The 23,530-nt window shown below is 38.8% G+C and overlaps 1 protein-coding gene across 2 annotated transcripts in view; it reads right to left on the bottom strand.

The window, feature by feature from the left end:
• Positions 1–23,530, bottom strand: part of lingo1b (leucine rich repeat and Ig domain containing 1b) — a 125,224-nt gene that overhangs the window by 27,592 nt on the left and 74,102 nt on the right. Inside the window, exon 1 of one of the 2 annotated variants that reach the window (XM_033991764.2) lies at positions 22,897–23,110. The exons of the other annotated variant lie outside the window; for it this stretch is intronic. The gene's annotated coding sequence lies outside the window, so the exon portion shown is untranslated. Of the gene's footprint in view, positions 1–22,896; positions 23,111–23,530 lie in introns of those variants that run through there. 2 annotated transcript variants of the gene reach the window in all.

The raw sequence follows: 23,530 nt of genomic DNA, 5'->3' as shown, positions 1-23,530 counted from the left end.
TAAATTAGTGTCAGTTTTGTGTTTGATTCTGAGTTTTTCCTCTTCTCTTGTCACACCACAATCAGCCTGCATCCCACTAATGATACTACTGCACATTGCACCAGGTTTGTGAAGTTGTAGTATATTGTTTTGTGTCACGCTTCTGTATATTTATGACAAAAAGCCAGTGGGAGCATGGGTGACGTAGGATCCCACTCAAACATGCATGGTTGGCATATAAAACTACTTTGGGCATGTTTTTGATGAGGAAACAATGTTATAACGTGGGGAAAAGCTCCGAAAAGTTGATTTTTTTGCATAATACAATCATTTTTAAACCAATGCAATGTCTAATTTTAGTTTCATCTAGCCAAAAGTGGGTAGAGTAACCAAAATTAAGAGTAACATTACTTCAAAATGATATAACTCAAGTAAAAGTACAAAGTAGTGGTACAAGAAATTACTCAAGTAAGAATAAAAAAAAGTATTTGGGAAAACTACCACTCAAATAAGTGTAACCTAAAGTGTAACTGTCATTTACGTCTGATTTATAATTGGAAGTGAATGTAATTTGAAAGACAAAACATTAAATAACACCCCAAAATCTGTCATTGTCAAAAGATGGACACAAAAATTCGATAAACTAAATCATATCTGAAGGAGCAGTGCAAGAAACACAAATCATTTCACATTGTCAGGATAAAGCTTTTATCACTTGTAGACACGCACAGTGGGAAGAGGAACCAAAACTTTTACTCAACTAAGAATACTATTACTTCAGTGAAAATATTACCCAAGTACGAGTAAAGTATGCTGCTAGAGAAGTATTCTGACAAGTACAATTTCTTTTAAACATTGCTCAAGTAAATTTAACATGAGTACTACCCACCCCTGCATCTTTAGGCTTCTACCCAGACAATTAATACTATTAGTACCAAAACTCTCAGCCATCAGTGTTGTAGTTTCTTCCAGCCTTTCTCATCCATGCGTGGATATTGGTAGGTAAAACTTTAGTGCAGTGTGTGGGCAGTGATGTCTGTTTCGGGTGTTATCCTGCTGATTTGATTTTATATGATAAGTATGTCTCCTACACTTTGTCTATGGAATTGTGCGATAAAATTGACTTAAAGTGGGCGGATAGATGGGACTCCTGCAATATTATTAACAGCTTAAAGGCTCTGTACGATATTTTTACTGCCTTAAAATGTGAAAAAACATTCATTTTAAACGGCTTGCAGTCATTCCTCACTTACCTTATGCATTGTGAGCATCTTATTTATTCTCCGAGTTGAGTTTATAAACACGATTCGCAAAGAGCAGTGCAGAGTTTTGTCATCACGAAAAAACAAACAACAACTAGTATGCTAACCAGGCAATTTCTCATAACCGGACAAGAAAACACTATTTAATTAGATGCAGACAACATGCAGGGGACATATTTTGAGCTGCTACAATAAAACAGTACTGGGGCTATAACATTGTGGACCCAGGAACAACAAAACTACAAAAAAATTCATAACTTTCTTGTTTCTAAATATTTTAATTTTATTTTTTCAGAGCATTTAGAACGACCCTTCCGACATTAACATGAGCAAATCAAGCACCGAGGAACGAACCCTCATTTTACAGTGGTACTTTGAGTCACATGGGTCAAACTGTCGACATTTTCATACCAGAGATGCCCCGAGCGTAAATGCCATTAAAGGAATAATAAGTCGTTTTCAAAGACGGGGCAGTATGTGATCTCCTGAGACCTGACTATTCCCGATTTCTTCCTGTGGGGCTATCTTAAAGAAAAGAAATGACTTAAAACGTAGTATCGAGGATCAAATAAGAGCTATAAGCCTGGAAATGTGTTCAAATGTCATGCAAAGTGTGTTCGGGCTATTCAGTGCAGAGACAAACCTAAAATGGTGGACACTTAAAAAACATTATTTTTAAAAATGAGGTCACGTTTACTTCCCCTAGTTTAAGTAGTGATAAGTTCAAGTGTAAGTGAACAATTATAACCATATATATTCCCAAAAATCTCAGAAGGTTCAGTTTACCTACTGCTAAAATTTGGTGAGTACAACTTAGGAATTATAGGAGCTTTTGGAGATTTAAAAGTGTCCTGTATAAAGAGAAGGCTGGGTCTAAACCAGGACTAAAGTTGCACATGCACATAGCCTAACTGCTACTGAAGCACTGCCAGCCAAAGCTTAAATGAGTCTCAGGGTTTTATTACACTGATTCCCACTTGCATAACACCTTTTATTCAATCAACACACAGGTAGTGATTTAGCGTTAACATTAAAGTGGCGGTATACAATTAGCTCCCCATGTATTAGCTTCAAATTTGTGTTTTGCCCCTCCTCTTATACAGATATATTGTATAAGCAGCTGTTGAGGTCAAAACAAGTCTGCTGTGTGTTCTCTGCATCTAACTAACTTCACTGTCCACGAATAAGGCAGTGCGTGGTTAGCATGTAGGTTGTTGTTAGGATTACTGTGATGGTAAAACTCTGCTCTGGTGTCTAAAAGTTGTGAAAAGCGCTTATGGTATGGTATGGTATGCTTTTATTTGAAACAGGGACAGTGCACAACATTACATTGGCCTTAAAAACAGGAAAGATGTCTGGTGCCAGGTTATAGCATAAATACTCATTTCCACCTGTAGTCCCTGGACAGGCTGATGTTTAATAAAAATAAGTTTGGTGTAGATGGATGAGAAACCTGTAAATCTATGATACATATATCAAATACAACACATCTCACATTCAAACACTTATAAACTCATTGCGGTGAATAATAATGCTCCGAATGCATAAGGTAAGTGTGGAATAACTTTGGACCACTGCAAACTAGTTCTGTTTTCCACATAAAAATCAGGCACAGCATCTTTTAATTCGCCTAAAACTTTTAACCAAGCAGTAGTGTTGTCTTTTTGCCAATCACAAGACTGCAACAGCGAAAGGAGATAACTAAACGTATGAATGAAGCAAAAAAAATACTACAAAAATGTTTATGAATTGCAAACATCATTGAAACATTCGGCAGCGCTCAGCCAAATGAAGTACATGGCTCAGTGCCTGATGCCCTTCAGCTGTTTAAGCCTGGGTTAAATACCTTTCCTCTAAACGTATGGTACAGCTCTGCAGGGATATTTGTGATAGAAAGGGCATTCTATAATTACTCTGCTTGATATTGACCTTAATTACGAGATGCAGTTAATCTAAAGCTTCCAACATAGACTATACATCAGCAGATTACATGGGAGCCTCTAAAGTGCATTCTGGCGTGGCATTACATATTTTGCTTTCTGAACAGTTTTTGGAGAGGTTTAAGTGTAGAACTTGAAATAAAGGAGGCGAATGGAAAACAATTATCGATCTAAAGCTGTGTCTAAATGTCAGCTTTGTTTCATTTAGTGGGCACACCATTTTGTACCGCTTTAAATCCAGGCTCAGATTGGTTCTGTTTAGCTGTGCATATGACCGAAAGCTTTTTATTCTGCACTTTTAATGCAAATTTTATGATGGTTATTTATGTTTTGTTAGTATTGTGACGTCTTTCTTATTCTGTGAAGCACTTTGAATTACTTTGTGTGTGAATTGTGCTATACAAATCAACTTGCCTGGCCTTGTACTGGTGCCCAAATGTCCAGCGAGTTGAAATGTAGTGCGTCTAAACTGCATTCATTTAGTCAACTTTATGCATTCTATGGGGTAAAACAATATGAACTAGCAATGTGTGATTTTTAACATGCATAGAACATACTGTACATAATAACCAATACATAAAACATGCATAACAGACTAATGTTTCTGCCTGGTGCACCTGACCATGATTACAGCTTGACATTTGGACAAGTGTGACCTAGCACTGCTCTGCGGGTGACCACAGCTCCTGACAGGTTGCACAGGTGATATTGAAAAAATGGAGTATTTCACCCGTGGTTCACATAAAATTACCATTGAAGTGCATATGACAGGTTTTCATATTTTTTCTAATTATGTTTGGTAGGAAAGTGCCTGTGGTAAGTATTTATCAACATCAGTTAAGTGGCAGTTTGTGAAGAAAAGATCAGAAAAATGTCAATGTCATCAACACACAACAGTCCATATAAAATGCAGGGAGAAATTATACATAAGGAGCACCTATTCCTCACATTTTAAACATTCTTATATCCAATTTAAGTGTTGTTGGTTTTTTTTGTATATTTTTTTTTTTGTATAAGTCAAATAATACGTATTGTGTAACTTTGACAAGCTTTGGCCCTTTGTTTACAGAACGGTTGCTTAGTAACAGTTAAATTATGACAGTTTTATACCTTTTCTGCCTCCTCCTTTATAGAACCTTTCCCCCGAAGAACCACTCACCTATTCACTCATTCACACATACATTCATACACTAGTGTGCATAGATACTGGGGGCAAGGTGACTAAAGTGTCTTGCCCAAGGACACAACAGCAGATCAGTGGAGAAACGCTCTACCAACTGAGCCACTGACGCCCAGTTATGAAATTACCTCTACGTCATATCTGCTGCCCATGTCCAACCAGGAAGTAAAATGAAAAACTTTACTATGGAAAACAATGCTATTATTATTATTATTATTATTATTATTATTATTATTATTATTATTATTATTATTATGATTAATAATAATAATTTACATATTTATTTATTTATTTATTATTAATATTTTTTTGTAAACTCTTTAATATAATTATGTTAACTATATTTCTTACGATCTTTGATTTCAGTGGATTGGACATGCTTACACAATGTTAATACAACTACAACCACTCTTTTAATCTGTTACTAAACCAGCAAACAACAATACATAAAAGTAGCACGTCCTCTTTATTCCTGTTCTCAGTTTTTGAAGTTCCAGAGACATTATAAACTTTGAGCTGCCTCTTTTTGATTGGTTAACATCGGCATTGGGTGTTCCTAAGAATATGTCCGACAAATATATGCAAAAACTGTCAGCACCATCTTGCGTACGTTTGATCATTTCCCAGCGAGAGAATTTCAACTCATGACCCTGTCCTTGTTTATCTGTGGCAATCGTCCGACAAGCCTTTAATGTAGATTTATTCAACTCCCTCTCCTCTGCATACCCGCTCTCTCTCCCCTCTATTCCTCTCTTCTTTCACTCTCATCTCTCTCTTTCTCCCTCTTTGTCCCTTCATGTATAACTCCCTCAAAATCAGCTGCATAAAGACGTGGACTGAGGGAGTGTGACGTCAACCAAACTAAGCTAATCGACGCTCTCAGATATACCGGCTAACCAAGTACCATATTTGGAATTCTGAGTGCGTGTATCATAGCAACCAAAGATCCAATCAGGAATGAGGTAACTGAAGATGCACACCCGCCCTGCTTAGCAACGATAGCTGTCAACCAAACCTCTTGCAAACTCTAGCAGGAGCAGAGTCTGTTATTTTGATTTACAGATGAAATCGCGAAATAAAAATCCCCGGATCGTGTAGAGCAGTTTAAAGCGAACATTTTAAGGTCGGAATGACAAGCCCGACAGCAGCAGTTGCAGAGAGAGAGAGGGCCGACTGCAACCGGACCTCGAAGGAATTACTTTGTGTCTGTACTCACTTCCTAATCGGAATGCGGCTGCTCGTGGGCTAGTAGTGTCCATCCATATACTCTATACTTCCTTCTTTCTCACTTTCTTTACCCCACTCTCCCTTCCTTCCACCCCTTTATGTCTCCAGACGCCTTTCTTTTTTTTATAAATGGACATAGCTGCTGCATTCCAAATAGGAAGTGAGCACAGGCATGAAGTGGTTCCTTTGAGGTCTGATTCCAATTGACTTCTATAGAAAAATAGTCACCTCTCTCTCTGTAACCTTAAAATGTTCATATTAACCCGTTCTACATAATCCTTCAATCTTTATTTCGCAATTCTCCCTCTCTTTTATCCACCCCTCTCTGTTTCCTTCTCACTCTCCTCTTTCTCACTCCTTTCTTCTCTCGCCCCCCTCACTATATCGTTCCTTCTCACTCTCCTCTTTCTCTCTCATCCTTTCTTGTCCCCCTTCTGTATGTTTCCTTCTCACTTTGCTCTCTCACAAATTTTTTCTCACCTCTCTATATATCTTTTCTTCGAACTCTCCGCTTTATGTCTCATCATCTCTGTTTCCTTCTCACTCTTCTCTCTCTCTCGCCCACCTCTCTATATCTCTCCTCTCCTTTTTTCTCTCTCTCTATTTCCTTCTCACTCTCCTCTTTCTCTCTCATCCTTCTCACTTTGCTCTCTCACAATTTTTTTCTCACCTCTCTATATATCTTTTCTTCGAACTCTCCGCTTTATGTCTCATCATCTCTGTTTCCTTCTCACTCTTCTCTCTCTCTCGCCCACCTCTCTATATCTCTCCTCTCCTTTTTTCTCTCTCTCTATTTCCTTCTCACTCTCCTCTTTCTCTCTCATCCTTCTCACTTTGCTCTCTCACAATTTTTTTCTCACCTCTCTATATATCTTTTCTTCGAACTCTCCGCTTTATGTCTCATCATCTCTGTTTCCTTCTCACTCTTCTCTCTCTCTCGCCCACCTCTCTATATCTCTCCTCTCCTTTTTTCTCTCTCTCTATTTCCTTCTCACTCTCCTCTCTCTCTCACTCCTTTTTTCTCACCCCTTTCTAAATCATTCTTTCGAACTCTCCCTTTTCGCTCTCATCCTCTCTGTTCCATTTTCACTCTCCTCACTCTCTCTCTTCGCCCTGTCTATATCTGTCCTCCTTCTCTCTCCCGTCTTCTCTTCGCTCCCCCTCTCTTTGTTTCCTTCTCACGCTCCTCTGTGTCTCTCACGCCCCCTCTCTATATCTTTCCTCTCCTCTTTCTGTCTGTTTTCTTTGCACTCTCCTCTCTCTCACCCTCTGTCTATCTTCCTCTCCTCTGTTTCCTTCTCACTCTCCCTCGCCCCCTATCTATAATTGTCCTCTTTCTCTCTCTCTCTCGCTCTGTCTCTCTCTCCTCCATTTGTTTCCTTCTCACTCCCCTCTCTCTCTCATTCCCCTCTCTATATCTGCCCTCTTCCTTTCTTTCATCCTCTCTTCTGCCCCCTCTCTTTGTTTCCTTCTCACTCTCCTCTCTTTTGCTCACTGCTCTATCTATGACTGTTCTCTGCTCTTTTTCTCTCCCTGTTTCCTTCTCATTTTCCTCTCTGTCTCTCTCTCGTTCCCCTCTCTATATCTCTCCTCTTTTTCTCTCTCATCCTCTCTTTGGCCTCCTCTCTCTGTTTCCTTCTCACTCTCCTCTCTCTGTCTCTTGGTTTCCTCTTTATATCTCTCCACTCTCTCTCTCGTTCCCCTCTCTATATCTCTTGTCTTTCTCTCTCTCATCCTCTCTTTTGCACCCCTCTTTCTGTTTCCTTCTCACTCTCCTCTCTCTTTTGACCCCCTATCTATTACCGGCTTCTGCTGTTTCTCTCTGTCTCTCTCTCAGTTTTTCCCTCTCTATACCCCTCCTCTTTCTCTCTCTCATCCTCTCTTCTGCCCCCCCTCTTTCTCTCTCTCTCTGTTTCCTCCTCACTCTCCTCTTTCTTTCCCCTCTCTACACCCCTCCTCTTTCTCTCTCTCATCCTCTCTTCTGCCCACCCTCTTTCTCTCTATCTTTCTTCCTCACTCTCCTCCCTCTCATTCCCCTCTCTATACCCCTCCTCTTTCCCTCTCTCTGTTTCCTCCTCACTCTTCTCTCTCTCTCTCTCTCCTTCTCCTCTCGATACCCCTCCTCTTTCTCTCTCTCATCCTCTCTTCTGCCCTCCTCTTTCCCTCTCTCTCTGTTTCCTCCTCACTCTCCTCTCTCTCTCTTTCCCCTCTCTATACCCCTCCTCTTTCTCTCTCTCTCTGTTTCCTCCTCACTCTCCTCCCTCTCATTCCCCTCTCTATATCCCTCCTCTTTCTTTCTTTCTCTCTCTGTTTCCTCCTCACTCTCCTCTCTCTCTCTCATCCCCCTCTCTATACCCCTCCTCTTTCTTTCTTTCTCTCTCTGTTTCCTCCTCACTCTCCTCTCTCTCTCTTGCCCCTCTCTATACCCCTCCTCTTTCTCTCTCTCTCTGTTTCCTCCTCACTCTCCTCCCTCTCATTCCCCTCTCTATATCCCTCGTCTTTCCCTCTCTCTCTCTGTTTCCTCCTCACTCTCCTCTCTCTCTCCTTGCCATCTCTATACCCCTCCTCTTTCCCTCTCTCCTCCTCCCCCTCTCTCAACCCCACATTAGTATCTTCTTGGCGTGGAGCGATCTGTGGAGAGTCTTCTAAGCAGCTCCAGCTTTGACACTGCGCTTGTGAAGAATTGGATCAAGATACAGTCCATTTGTCTGCTTGTGTACAATGCATTTGTCTGTGTCATGGATATTGATGATTATGAATGCTCCACTTTACACCATCTTGAGCCCCTGACAGATTGCGCTAAAGCTGTTGTATACGACGCCTATGGAGCAGTAATCGCTCCCTAATGACTTTTTCTGTTGACGTGCCAGACCTGTCGTTAAGGCGCATCTGTTGTAGTTTTAACTAATCTTACTTAGCCTTGCATTTTCATATAGCGTAGCATTAAAGAAGACATACTCTGCTCTTTGATGGGTATTTAGTATTAAACTATAACATAGATCATTGCTTTACATTGTGTTCGTTGTAAATGGCATTGATCTAAAATGGATGCGTAATATAAATACCTCCATTGACTTCCTGTTCAAAACTGCAGCACTGATAGGCCTCTTCATACTGACATTTCATCACCGTAAGGGCTAGATTATTCGCCTGGGATTCAGAATACACACTTGTCCGATACTTTACGAAGATGTGAGTCTGGACAGCGCTGTATCTTTACGTTTTTGGATGGGCGTGATTGACAGGTGGGTTAGCCAATCAGGGACATGCATGGTTTGTCTGTATGAAAACGAATATGGCTTCTTAGGAGGACAATAGAAAGAAAAAATCATAGGGGATTGAAAAAGATTTGTGGATTTCTGCAGAAGCTATGAGCGAAACAATAAACTTTAAATCCGATGTGAGAGAAATGTGATTTTATTTGTAAACAGGTGACCAATGAGCTCCTTCGTTTTTGACCGAGCTTGAGATGCAACAAAAGCCGTGAGGACCAAACTCATATCCCTCTGTATAAAAAAAAACACAAAAAAAAAACACACACACACACACACAAAAAAAACAAAAAACAAAAAAAAAAAAAAACAGAAAAATATCATTCTCAATTTTTGACAACCAGATTATTATTTATCTGTATTTATTATTGAAAAATGGCTACGTGACATTTTTGACCCATACATCTAAGGCTCTGTCTGAACATCCCCCCTAGTCCCTAACCCCTCACTCACTACATAGTCCCGCACTTTTTAGCCGACTCTATAGTTCACTCATTCACAGAGCGATTCACATGCACAGCTCACTACTTTCTGATGCTTGGGTGCAAAAAAGTTAAGTCAGTTAAACTTTGATAAAACTTGATTTCTGTCAAAAATAATGATCAGATTGAGCTGGAACGCAAGTATGCATGGATTAATTATAACCGTGTACGTTTTTGTCAAGCTGGATCTCACGTAAATGGACTCGATTTTAAATAAAATTGTCTGAGATGTAGAAATGGTCGCTCTGTTAACAGCTCAAGCTAAGGTAAGTGGCTAACGCTAGCAACCTTTACACAGCAATGGTTTATTCATAATCAGGATTAATGGTGTGATAAACTAACTTCTGTCTGCTTCATTCATTCCAGTTAAAGACCTGTCTCGCAATGCATCATGGTCTATATTGACGAGTCTAGTGACCACCGATACCCGCTACTTTTCAAGGTGCATTGTGGGAAATCTTGAGTGCATGATTTTTTACTCTTTGGACATTCGAACACCTCTAAAAATGGCGTGACCCGTAAATAGTGCCCTAACTAGAATAGAGTGGACTCACAGATTATTTTTTTTTTGTTTGTTTTTTTAATTTTTGATTAATCACAAGTAAGTACAAAGAAATGTGCAGGTAGAGTGGGTAAATGGTAACATACATTTTCAGGGCACTCCAGCCTCAAATGCAGGATAATACAGGATTACTCAGACATGCATGAATCAATTGAAATAAAACTCTGAGTAAGCTAATGATGTGGGAGCACCGCTATAACATGGTTAAAAGCTCATAAAAGTCGATTTGTGTCTGTGTGAAAAACAACTATAGGTGATTACTCATTTTTATAGACAAAAATGCCAGCTGAGGGCACAGGGAATCAACCTGCAAAAAAGAGTTTGACTCGGGTTCAAAACAACCAGCTTAATGTCTTTCTTATTCTGTAAAGCGTTTGAATTGCCTTATGTATAAATTATGCTATACAAACAAACTTGCCTTGCCTTAATGTGCATTCCGCTAGCGAAACTACTGCACATCGCGTCAGGTTTGTGAAGTTGTAGTGTATTGTTTTGTATCATGCTGTTGTATATTTATGGGAAAATGTCGCGTGGGAGCATGGATGACATAGGCTTGTGGGCGGAGCGTTGGACAGACTCGCACTGCAAACTGGGTCTAGGCGAAATCGCTAACTTGCTCAAACATACATGGATGACATCTCAAACCTCGTCAAGCTTGTTTTGATGAGGGAACAATGTTACAACATGGAAGAAAGTGCCAAAAAGTCAATTGCGCATAATACCCCCTCTTTAAAGCTGAGATACCCAAACATGTTTTTTGTAATGTATTTATTATTATTATTAATTTTATAAAATATATATATATATATATATATATATATATATATATATATATATACATACATACTTTTTTTTTTCATAGAGTATATTGTAAAAGCAGCACTTAGTAACCAAACGGTACTTTCCGCTGTCTGCAGCAAAAAAATTTAAGCAGTTTAGCCGTAAGCGACGCTAAGATTCACTGTCTGCCCCTGTTTCACTTAACCGTCTGAAAAAAGCTGTTCTAAAGACATGCATGTGAATATTAATGATGTGCCAAATGGTTTGAGAGCTAGGAGCTACTTAAACTGCAGTTTGAAAATCGTCTCTAAATTAAATATAAATCGTAGAAGACTCCAGGACTACTTGTTCCACAGTTTAAGAAACACTGATGTATACGGTATTTAAGGCCCCCGGTCCTCAGGAGATCCAGATATTCGTTGCACGGTAATGTGTGTGGAGAATTTGAGAAGCACTAACTAGTACATAATATACTGTTGACTGTTTCATCTTTGCACATCACTGTGGTTTCTGAAAGGCAATGAGAAGACGACCGCAGACCAATTAAAACCATTTGAGCATCTGTTGCAAAAACCACTGCGTTTGATTTCATGGATTCCACATCCAGTTTCTTTACGCTGCGCTCCGGGTGAAGAGAACAGACTGGTTAGGTAGCACTTTGAGGTATATTGCGCCATACGAGACTTTCTCCATTTTACACAACAAATTTGGTTCATATGGGGGTCAAAACTAATTGAATTCCCAGAAACAGCAGTTGACTGACACATTGACTCATATAGCTGTCCTCCCTCTACAGTGCCAGCGGGATCATGACCCTCGGATGAACCGCTCTCATTTGCGACAGGCCATTCCGCTCCGGCTGGTCCTCACTCCCCCACAGGTGCTCATCTCCAGACTTATGCCATCATCATCAAACTGTCTGGAGCAAATAGAAGACATCTTTCAGGGCAGGCGTATTGATCTGTAGCAAAACAGCCAAATAGCACCAGGAAAAGTGAGGAGCCGGAGAGAAACTGACCCTGCCCTGCTGAAGTCATGGTTAGGCCAGTATTTAGCAGAGACGGAGGAGTAAGAGGCCAGACGTCTTTCCAAATATTGACTCGACTGAAACTAGCTAATACCTTTAACATGTTCTTCTATTGGTTTAAAACGTGGCATAAATTCACAAAAAAATCATCCGGTCCAGCTCCATCTGGTGCGAGTGGACCCGGGCCACCAGTGGGCCGGAGGCTGGACCAATAACAAATCCAAGCAAACCACAACAAACATGGCGCCAACAGACGTACGGCAGCCTACTTGACAGAAAATATGGAGCGTTTTGACATGTACTCATGTACTTGACATGAAGGGCTTTGTTCATTTGTGGATGAGAAAGATGTCTGCACTGATCTGTCATCATGATCTAACGAACCATTTCAGTGAGAGCATCCCAGATTAATAATGTTTAGAACTCAACTCAAAAATACGAATACTGTGAATATATAGGTGCGCTCACAGGATCCCGAGTGCGCAGGTAGACTTACTGGGTAAAACAAGAGATCCGAGGCACTCCGATATGCTTTTTTTTTTTCAATGTCAACGCATTTCGACTTGCGCTTTCATCGGGGAACATTATTATTGTTAAATATATTGACACCTTTTTCCATTTAATCATTATATGTTGACCTTAATTATAAAAAGGTATAAAGTACATGATGTTTTTATAATATATTCATGTGCATTTAACATAAATTCATGGCAGAAAAGGTGACATTACATTTACGATCTTTTCTCTTCACCGAAAAATGAGCAGAAATGAAGCAAATATCCAGATACTTGTTGGTCGACTACAAAACTACAAAAGGTAAATTTTGAATATGAACCAAAGTGCTTTACGAAACAGCTTCTAAACTCAACGTCCAGTAAGACCAGTTTGTAGTTTGTGTGCGTTATAAGGTCCACATAGCAGTTCAAAACTATTCAAATATTGAAGAAAATTAAGGATTTTTCATTGACTACATTTGCATGACAACCAACCCAAATAACAGTAAAACTAAAGTGATTTATTTGACGAAATGAAATAGCTTTAAAGTCCCCAGTACACCCTTCCTCATTTTACTCCATAATTGCGCTTTGAGACAGATATTTGAATTCACCTGAGTGTTCATAAGTGTTCATTATGTGAAGTGACTCGGACCGCACGAGGTAATGACCCCATCTGGACCGCGCTCTGAGGTCGCGGGCTGTGATTGGCCGACAGTGACAGACAGGTGACAGGAGGGAGGACAGATGAGGAAATACAATCTTGAATTTATGCTTCGGCGAAATTATGTGCGATTTAATAAGACTGGCCTTTCTACACTCCGGTGACTGCCATGCGAGGGCTATAATTAGTCCTGACCACAGGCTATCGGCATGTAGATAATAGAAGACAGCTTTCTGGACAATTTTGTGGATTTTTTGTGAAATTAGTAGTGGGAGAAATTAGATTAAATTTTGGTATGACTGTTATTAGATGCCAGAAATCATTTTAACTGCTGTTTATTCTTGTCTATATGCTGCATTGGACATAAACGCAGTCAGAGGCATTTGTAAAGTTTTGTATCCCTATCACTTTACCCTGACGCAGTGTTTCTTTATGTACCTGTGCAGTATCGTATCATTTCTTTGTATTTAACGGCTGTTCTTGACCTTTGGGTTGCAACATTGTACTTTCCTCATTGTCAAATAAATGTTTATCTTGGAACCAAACAAGTGTCTAATCTTAAAGCCACCTTGTTGTGATAAATACAACAATTATCTTATCTCATGCATACTAAAACCCAATTATTATCTCATTTCTGGACCTTTTAAAGACACATGCATTTTTTGTATTGTTACTGGCCATTAAACAGGTTCACGAGTACCTTTCTTTTGCATCTTGTGTTTTTGAATTTAAAATAATGTATCTCACATAATCAAGATTTCAATTTTGACTCAAATAGTCATAATTATTGGCCTGGGATCCAGAATACACACACCATGTTCAGAAGGGAGTCATTGACAAGCGGATTGGCCAATCAGGGAAGCGCATGGTCCATCCATATCAAAACAAGTATGGCTGTTATGAGGCAAAAAAAATGGAAAAGACTGTCACAGCAGACTGAAAAACTTAACCCTATAGAATCAACGAGCGAAACAATCTAATCTAATGTTAATCTGAGGTGAGAGATTTTGTTCAAAATGATAGATAACCAATCAAAGAGTTCATCTCTTTAGTTTCACGTGTCACTGAAAAAACTAATCTGATTGAATGGTGCTGTCAGAGTTTGGCTTGAGACACGATAAAGCAAGTGGTGACCAGACTGATATCACGCTGCATAAAAATACATAGACATACCTATGAAAGATAATAAGTTTGATCAGAAATCAGGAATCTCTGACGTTGTATTTTTAAGTCTGAACAAAACAAGTTTGAATTGTTTTTATTTTGAATTTCAGTTAATTACATTTTAAGTATATGTCAATGTAAAAAAAATAAAAATACATTAATAAATAATCATATACATATATAATATATGAATTTCTCGTGCACATGTTTGAACACTTTGAACAGGGTATGGCAGCACCAGCTCTGCTGCTGCTGCTGTGGGGTCATTGTTGGCAGGTCTTTAGCTCTTCATCCCTCGCTCCGTGCACATGTCAGAGGAACACTTGAGGCTGACTCGTGCTGATCAGCTGTGTTCATTCACAGTCTGATCCTGTCACATGTGAGCTGTCATCCATCTGCTGCCCCTCCATACATCAAACACAGCCAGGCCATATCAATCTGACACCTCACATACAAAACCATGTGGTTTTAATTTCCTTTTAAACATGCTCTTGATCGAGTATTACACATTTTGTAAGTGTAAGTCTAAATTTAGTCCTCAGGCCGTGTGAATGCTATGCTAATAAACCACATGTTCATTGTGAACACAGTTTGACCACAGAATGAAATGGTGATGGTTTATGGGCTTCAAAATTGTGTTGGAGAAGTTCAGACTTTTACCTGTGATGCAACAATCTGGGCAAAATTGAAACAGAGAATTTTTGAGTGCTCACTGCATTGAACAAGTTCTTAATCTAAAGTAGGTCTAAACCTAGATTAATTTATCAAAAATGAGCAAAAATCAAAGTCTGAGTCTGTGTTGGCATCTGCATTAGCCATGGAACGAAACACAGTTTTCACAGAACAATACATTTTGAGGCTTTGTAAAGACTAAGCACTGAATACTTCATCAATACTGATCCAATCACTATGAAATAAATTGGGACAAAATATAAAGTGTTTTCTGTCAGAATATATTTTGCTACAAGTCTCTGTGTGGAGTCTTTTAATTAGAGCTTCTCCAAAATATGCAACTTAACCCTTTCACATCCAGGCCAAATGTGAAGCTGGCAAAATAAATACCGCAAGATCATTTTACACATGTGCACACAGTCTCAGAGTAATTTGATCTTCACAGTCTCATCCCATCCCCAGTCGACTTGTTTGATTTGTGTGGGCGCTTCATCTTTGACTTCCACCCACACCACAATACTTTCCTGTGATTTTTCAGCTGCTCCAAATATTAATGATTTTTATTTTTTATTTTTATTATTATTATTTTGATCTGCAAGTTAAGACCTAAAGCACAAAGAAAACAAGCAGTTGAAGTAGAAGATTTAAAGGTTGCTACTGCTAGCGGTAAGAATATACACTACCAGTCAAAAGTATGGACACACTTCAATGTTTTTTTTTTCTTCTTTACATTTACTACTTTTTACATTTCATAAAAATACAGAAAAGATCAAATATATGGAATTGAAGTGAAAGTGAAAAAATTTGAAATCGCTCAATTAAATATACATTTTTTTTAATATTTTCACTTAAAAGTATATGTCGCAAACCTTGACCTTCACTCAGAGTCAAGAAATGTCAAATGCACAAAGAAAAGGGTGGTTATTTATTTATTTATTTTTATTAAATCTATAGAAAAGATTATTTTTTGTTTAAATTGTAGATTATCATTATTATTATTTATTTATTTATTTTTATTTATTTTTTATTTTATTTTATTTTTTTTGGCTGCTTACCCCCTTAGACTTCTGATGTTCAGTTATGTACCCCCACTATTTATTGAGAACCTATGATGTAAATACTCATGATAATTAAGAGAGAACAAAATAATAAATAAAAAAAAATAAAATAAACATTGCAAAATTTTGACTGGTAGTGTAGGATCAGTTTTGTTTCTATTATTATTATTATCATTATATTTTACTATCTAAATCAAATCTAAATCCCATCTACAGTATTATCTGACAGTAACATGCAGTGTGTGTTCACTTGATGATCCTGCGTGCACAGCTAATGGAGAGGAGCAGATGAATAGGGCTGGTGTGTCATACTTAAAGGTTTTTCTAAAGCAGAGGCTGAATACAGTGTGAGCAGTGTGTGATCAATGGAACATGTCCTCACACCAAAGCCCTTGGAGCGTGTTTTGTTTTTTAATGGATTAAAGAGAAATTGTAAATGAATGATGGTCTGTGAATGATGTTGTGCCAAAAAAGGAAGGTTTATATCACTCTAATATAATGTATGTATTTTCTCCACCATGCTTTGTCTATGAACTGTACTGCATAAAATATGACTTAAATCCTTTTTTTTTTTCTTTTTTTTTTCAAGTAAGGAAATAATGCAGTAAACCAGAGTTTCCAAATCAGGGTTAGGTTTGTCAAAAGTATCGAAAATCGGATACTAATAGATGCTCAAGCTAGTATCGAAACTAGATAGAGGAACTAGATACTATTGAGCAAGTATTGATGCTGAAAACTCACATTCTCAGGACAGAAATGAACCTTTCCTGAATAGCTTTAGAACAGCAGGGCAATCAAGGGTGTAAATACAGCGGAGTAATCTCTAATTTGACTCCAAAATGGCTCAGTATATATGCATTTAATATGTGAGTAAAAACAAATATACTAATTTGCTATGTTGTTTGTATAAAAAGGGGTAAATTGTTCAATAAATCTTGCTCAATCCTGTGTACCAAGTGTAACAAGTACCACAAAAACTAGTACACATTCACGGACTACTATGGAACCTATCTGGACAACTGATTACACAGATATAAGGCCACATGGTAATATAAAAGAAAGATTTATTATCATTGTAGTATCGGAATCGGTATTGAGTATCAAGTCTATTCCTTCCCCGTACTGAAATCAATTTTAAAATATTAGTATCAGGAGAACACTACACAGGGTACACAAGCACTTAGTCTTAAAAATGATCTATCTACCTCCTTGAATTATTGTGTATAGAGGTAAAATTGTACACAGCAGACTTATTCTACGATATATCTGTACTGGGACAAGAAGAAAATTGCTCAAATACATGGAAAAAATAAGGTATAGGCCCTTAAAAGTAGCGTGGGGCCCAAAAGAGTGTGGTTTACACAAGACCACAAAGATAAGGAACTGCCGCTGTAAAGAACTTGAAGTACATTTCCTCCCACACACCTCGTAATGAGAACAGCATACCCTCACAGGTACTTCATAATTGTATTTCGTGTTCCAAATCGAGACCTGTGATTGTCTGCGGCCTCAGTCAGCGATGTTGGTGTTTGCGCAGACTTAAGGCAGTGCTGAAGTTGGTGTATTAACATATAATTGTGTAGCTGGCCGTGTCCATGATGCTGCCCGAGGGGATTGTGCCCTGGACTTTAACACAGGCTGAGCAGCTGTGTGGAATGTTAAACACCCCACACTACATGAAACACTAACAGGAGCCAGTGGAGGAGGGAGCAGCAGGCGTCTTCTTTCTACACATAACTACCAACATTTACCACAGCGCCAGAAAGAAGGACTTTGTCAAATCAGAGTATTCATTTAGGTTATTGATAGTACTTAAAACAAAACCATACAAATGCTTCGGAAAGTACATGAGTGATAGGGCCGCAGTGGCGAAAAACAAAGGTTGGTGGTTCAATCCCAGCTCCAAATAGCTGCAGCTACAGATTAAATTTGTCATGACCAAGATGAGGTGAATGAGCACGATACCAGACTTAAACATACAAACTTTATTTTTTGTTTTTATAGATTTTAATACAGTGGGCCCTCATTTATCACACAGGTTACGTTCCAAAAATAACCTGTAATAGGCGAAATTTTTACAATTATTTTACAATTATTCTATATGTTTTGCAGCTGTAAAACCCCTCACCACACACACTATACACGTTTCTCACACAGGTATTAATATTTTTTCACATTTCTCTCTTGTTTAAACTCTCAAAGTTCAAATCTTCATAGGCGCCTTTGTCTGTGCTGAACGTTTCATCGACATTGTGGGCTTTGTCGGGGAGAAAACATGCAAACATACAGCACTTTAGAGTTACACTGCAATCGGACATTTATGTAAATCTGCAGTCTCTTAGCCAATCAGGACGCAGAACACAATGCATGTTCATACGATGTAAAAAAGCGTGTAAAATTGCGTAAAAAAAATCCGCGAAACAGCGAAAGGACAACTGTACTTTCAATTGGATCCATTTATCCCGTAAGAAATTACCTGTGTCATGTTTTAAGATAACAATTTTGAAAAGTCACACCACATGACATTCTGAGCACAATCACTCAGACAGGTATCAAAGTCTAATCCGGCTCACGGCAGATTGATATGTTTGTTGAGTTCTACACATTTATCAGTCGGGGAATGGCTCTCACTGAAAGCAATCGGGAAACATGGAACGGAACATCAGTACAAATGCTTGAATCTGATTGGTCGGCACATCGCGACAACAGAAAAAGCAAAAGAAATCAAACTTTTAGTACATCCAACAGAGAAAAGCACACAAACATCTTCCTTCTTCAATCTCGCTGGCTAGGTAAATCAAAGTCCGCTATCCTCAGAATAAACGCCGTTAAAAGAACCTTAACAAATAATAATCAGCCCCTGTGTTCGATATTAAATGCAGGGCCAGACCTATATCCACCTGAGGGTTTCTTTCCTGAACCTATAGCTAATGTTTGAAGACAGGGTCAACCACCACCAACCTCCACGGACACAAAACTCTATTGTCAGCGTATAAGAGTTGTACAACGTAAGCTAATTATAACCACCCATATGGAAAGCAGCGGAGTGCAGAAAGGGCATTCCTATTAAATGATGTGCAATACGAGCCTGTAAGCTAATTGTACGCAACAGCATGTTTTTGTCTCATTATCTTTGGGCTATAAATCACCTTTGTCCAACAGGGACTAGCATTAGCTCCTGTCCCAGTCTGTGCCTCTGTACTTCAGCCACTCTCTGCTTATTAGAGGTGACACGGACTTCTGAAGACTCCCCTGCTCCAGCGACGAAGAGGAGGATGCGATGGAGCTAAGGTTGTCAAAAGTATGGAAAATCTCATACTAATCAATACTAAAACGAGTATCGTAACTAGATACTTAACTGAGTAAGTATTGAGGCTAAAAAGTCACATTCACAGGACAGAAATGAACGTTTCCTGAATAGTTTTAGAATTATCTTGAGCTGTATCAGAGCAAGTATAAGACTAAATACACTAGTATACGCCCGTGGACCAATATGGAACCTACCTGGATGACTGAAGGATTACACAGATATAAGACCACATGTTAATATAAAAGAAAGTACTATGATTTAATGTTAAAAATCACATTCTATTGTCTAAATGCAGTATCAATTGAGTATCAAGTCTATTCCTTAGTCTCGAAATTTTATTATCGTATAGACCAGGCATGCCCAAACTGTGGCCCAGGGGCTAAATGTGGCCCTCAGACCAACTTTTCTTGGCCCTCAAGCTTCCAGGTGAATTGGCCAATATTACCTTAAACAATACTTTTTACTGTACATTTCTGAAAATCTACTTACTGCCCATCTCTAATATTTAATGTCTCCTCTGAGGATGTACGCATGAATAAAGGTCTAGTGGTTCAGTCTAACTTGTAATAATAATGCAGATTTGAAGTATTCACTGTATTCGCGATCAGTCTATGCCCCTCAATCGGCCCTCAGCTTTGTCTGTGTTTTTATGCAGCCCTTAATGAGAAAAGTTTGGACATTCAAGAGAATCGGCCAGGGAGTTTGTGGAAATCATTAAGCTCTAAAATAGCATTTACAATAATAGATTTACTAAATTGCGACATGCTTGATCTGCTTATGCATTGTAAATATAATGAAAAAGTGTTTTTGGTTGTCATCTGTGTTAAGAAAATTTAGTTTGGTTTTTTTAGGAAATATGATAAAATATAGTGTAATGAATATGAAGGAAATCACATTCGTACTGGTCTGGTCCTAGTTTGATCCTAGAATTTAGCGTTTAATACACAGGATCTTTAAAGCGCCTGTACCATTTTTTTTTTTTTCACGTATTTGAGCAAAATGTTTGTGTCTTGGCCCTGTACAGATATATCTCATAAGCAGATCTTGAGGTCAAAATAAGTCTGCTGTGTGCTGTCTGCATCGAATTATTGTTTTACTGTCTAACAATCAGGAAGCGTACAGTTAGCATGCTAGATTTTGTTAGCATTACCGCCTCAAAAGATGTAAAAAGTGCTTCTAAACTCAGTACATTGAATAATTAGTATGTGCTCGAAATGCCTAAGTGAGGAATAACTTTGCACCACTGTTTTTCATGTTTTTCTCACAGTCAGTAAAGGGTGAAACATTTTCTGCCCATGGCTCAGTGCCCGAATAATTATCAACTAGTAGAACGCTGTATGTCAGTGCTGATAAAATGCTAATTAAATGTGCATATTTTTGCCATATACGTAACGCAATTAACAGCTTTGAAATGTTTAGCCTGTCTGTTAAAGTTTATATGGCGGGTTCAGCTATTTCACTAAACATTGTTAACATCATTATTATTATGTAGGATTTTACTTAAACTTGAGTAGACAGCAGATATGACATTCACAGAGGTATTTTCCAAAACCTTGTCATCATAATGTTAAAATAAGCCAAAACTTGTCCAAAATGCACAATAGTTTTGATTAGACAAATAAAAGTAGGCGACAAAGCCTCTATTTTATTAAATCACTGTTTAAACTGTGAGAAAAAGTGCCCCTGCATTTTGGATGGAATTTCCGTGTTGATGACAGAGGTATTTTTGTACGTTTGCCACTTAACTGGTGTAAAACTATGATAAGAGTGATAATTAGAAAAAGAAAATATGTCATATGCATCCTAATTACATTAACACTAAACTGAAGAAAAAAAAATAAAAAATCACCTGCTTGTCTCCATGGGGATGTTGCTTATTTGCCTAAAATGTTCCACAGTATGGCATTTAACTTATGTATCTTCATGCAAACATGCAGGTGCCGCCACTAGACCAAGCTACAGTACGTGTCAGTTCTGCGGAGAGTTCACAACATACATTAAGAATGCTGTTTTGTATGTAAAAAATACCTTGTGAAAAATACAAACTTAAAGGTCCCATATTACACAAAATTGACTCTTGTGAGCTTTAAGCCTTGTTAAGAGTTTTGTTCCCTCATTAAACTCCACACAGACGCAAAAAGAACATGCAAACTCCACACAGACGCAGAGAGAACATGCAGACTGCACACAGAAAGGCCCGGGAGTTGAACCCAGAACCTTAAAGCTCTGAGGCTCCTGTCTGTGTGTTTGTCTTCAGGCCATTTCACATAATGTGGATTTCACACTGCAACAATAAATCAGGACTAAACCAGAACTAAACCAGGACCAAACCAGGACTAAACCAGGTCTAAACCAGGTCTAAACCAGGACTAAACCAGGACGAAACCAGGACTAAACCAGGTCTAAACCAGGACTAAACCAGGACTAAACCAGGACGAAACCAGGACGGAACCAGGACCAAACCAGGACTAAACCAGGTCTAAACCAGGACTAAACCAGGACTAAACCAGGACTGAACTAGGACTGAACTAGGACTAAACCAGGACTAAACCAGGATTAAACCAGCACTAAACCAGGTCTATACCAGGACCAAACCAGGACTAAACCAGGACTAAACCAGGTCTAAACCAGGACCAAACCAGGACCAAACAAGGACCAAACCAGGACTAAAACAGGACCAAAACAGGACTAAACCAGAACTAAACCAGGACTAAACCAGGACTAAACTAGGACTGAACCAGAACTAAACCAGGACTAAACCAGGTCTAAACCAGGTGTACACCAGGATTAAACCAGGTCTAAACCAGGACCAAACCAGGACTCTGTAAATGAAGTAAAACACAACTCTGGGTTTTTTTTTTAATGAGGAATCAATGCAATGTATATAATATAGATCGGAAAATAGTGTCATAGGAGCCCTTTAAAACCCCTTAGCATTCCGGGTGATTTTGGTGAAATTGCCTTTGTTCTGACCTCTCCAAATAAAAATAATCACCACTATTGAACCCTCAGTAGTAAATGCACAAGTTCGGGGTCTTTGTAAAGGTAACACCCTATAGTTTTACCCACAGGTGTCAGAATCACTGTAAGTTTGTCTGCTGAGCGTTTATACACTTTGGAACACACATAAAAAAAAAATTTTCTCATTGTCACCAAAAATAATTTGTGAAAATGAAGGTGTAGAAAGCTGCAGTGGGGAGCTGGGGACAAAAATACACCATACCTCAACTGACAAGATTGTTGACCACTTACATTTCAAATTTGAGGTCAATACCTATAAAAATGAGAGTTTTACAATCATTTTATCATGAATAAGTCCAGGCCTCTCCAACCCTATCCGAATGAAGACATTTGGAGAACGTTTGGAAAAAGTGCAATAACTTTTGAATGTTTCAACCCACAGACATCAGTGAGGCTCTACTGAAAACTCACACTGAGAGGAATCTGTATCTGCACACCCAGCTGCTCTATTACTGTACATTTATATATCATATCAAAACTCAATATAAAATGTATATTTGTATATAAAATACAGTCAAAACAAGTGCTATGGGTCAAAATAAATATATATTTACAAACCACACACTGCAAACAATCAACAAACACACACACTTCAAAATGTAAACAAACACACACTGGAAACTGAGAACACACTGTACATGATTGTACAGTGAGACAGTCATTCTGCAACAGTGGCTCAGTGGTTAGAGCTTTGGTCCCGCAACCCGAAGGTTGAAGGATTGATCGAGATTGGCATTAGCTAATGCTAATGATTACACATTTGACCCACAATTAAATCAATAGCAGAATAAACCACGCTTACCGATCAATAACAGCATCCAGTCCATCAAAACATAAGGTCCTCTGCTCCTGAGTCCACCATGAGATCTTCACTCGGTTCCACGAACCGCTCCGGGTCCGAGATGCCTCTAGTTTAACTTGTACAAACATCCACAGTGTCCTCGGTCGCGTACTTCCTTTGTTTTGTCCGTTTCGTCATGTTTAAAACGCGAAAAACTGCTGCGTAAAATTACGCAACACGCGCACGTAATTTTACGCGCGGATCTTTATATCCAGCCTCGGCTTGTTACGCACGCAGCAAACTCCGTCTGTTTACAGTAAACCACTGCATGTCACGCATCAGCGTGTTCCACAGTTCATGGGCTTTAAGAGGAAAACATCACTAAACGTGTGTAATGTAACAGCTTGATTCTACAAGGGGGAGAGTGGGGGGTACTCTTTCAGTCATCTGTAGCTCTCATTCACTGTCCGCGGCTCCAGTAACCCACAGCCCCCACCTTATTGGCCAATTTTGGTGTCCATCACAAGCTAACAAGTTTGTTTGCGCTGAGAAACAAAGTTGGCGCTGTCAGAAGTTTATTATGCCTGAAACTGACAAAAGAAATGCAGAGAAGTGACGGAACAGATTTCACTTTCCTGCAGCAGATTGGACATGG

The sequence above is a fragment of the Periophthalmus magnuspinnatus genome, chromosome 3 (assembly GCF_009829125.3).
Source record: "Periophthalmus magnuspinnatus isolate fPerMag1 chromosome 3, fPerMag1.2.pri, whole genome shotgun sequence".
In the NCBI taxonomy this organism is placed as follows: Eukaryota; Metazoa; Chordata; class Actinopteri; order Gobiiformes; family Gobiidae; genus Periophthalmus; species Periophthalmus magnuspinnatus.
The sequence above is the reverse complement of the archived record's forward strand: the minus strand, read 5'-3'. Positions and strand labels throughout refer to the sequence as shown.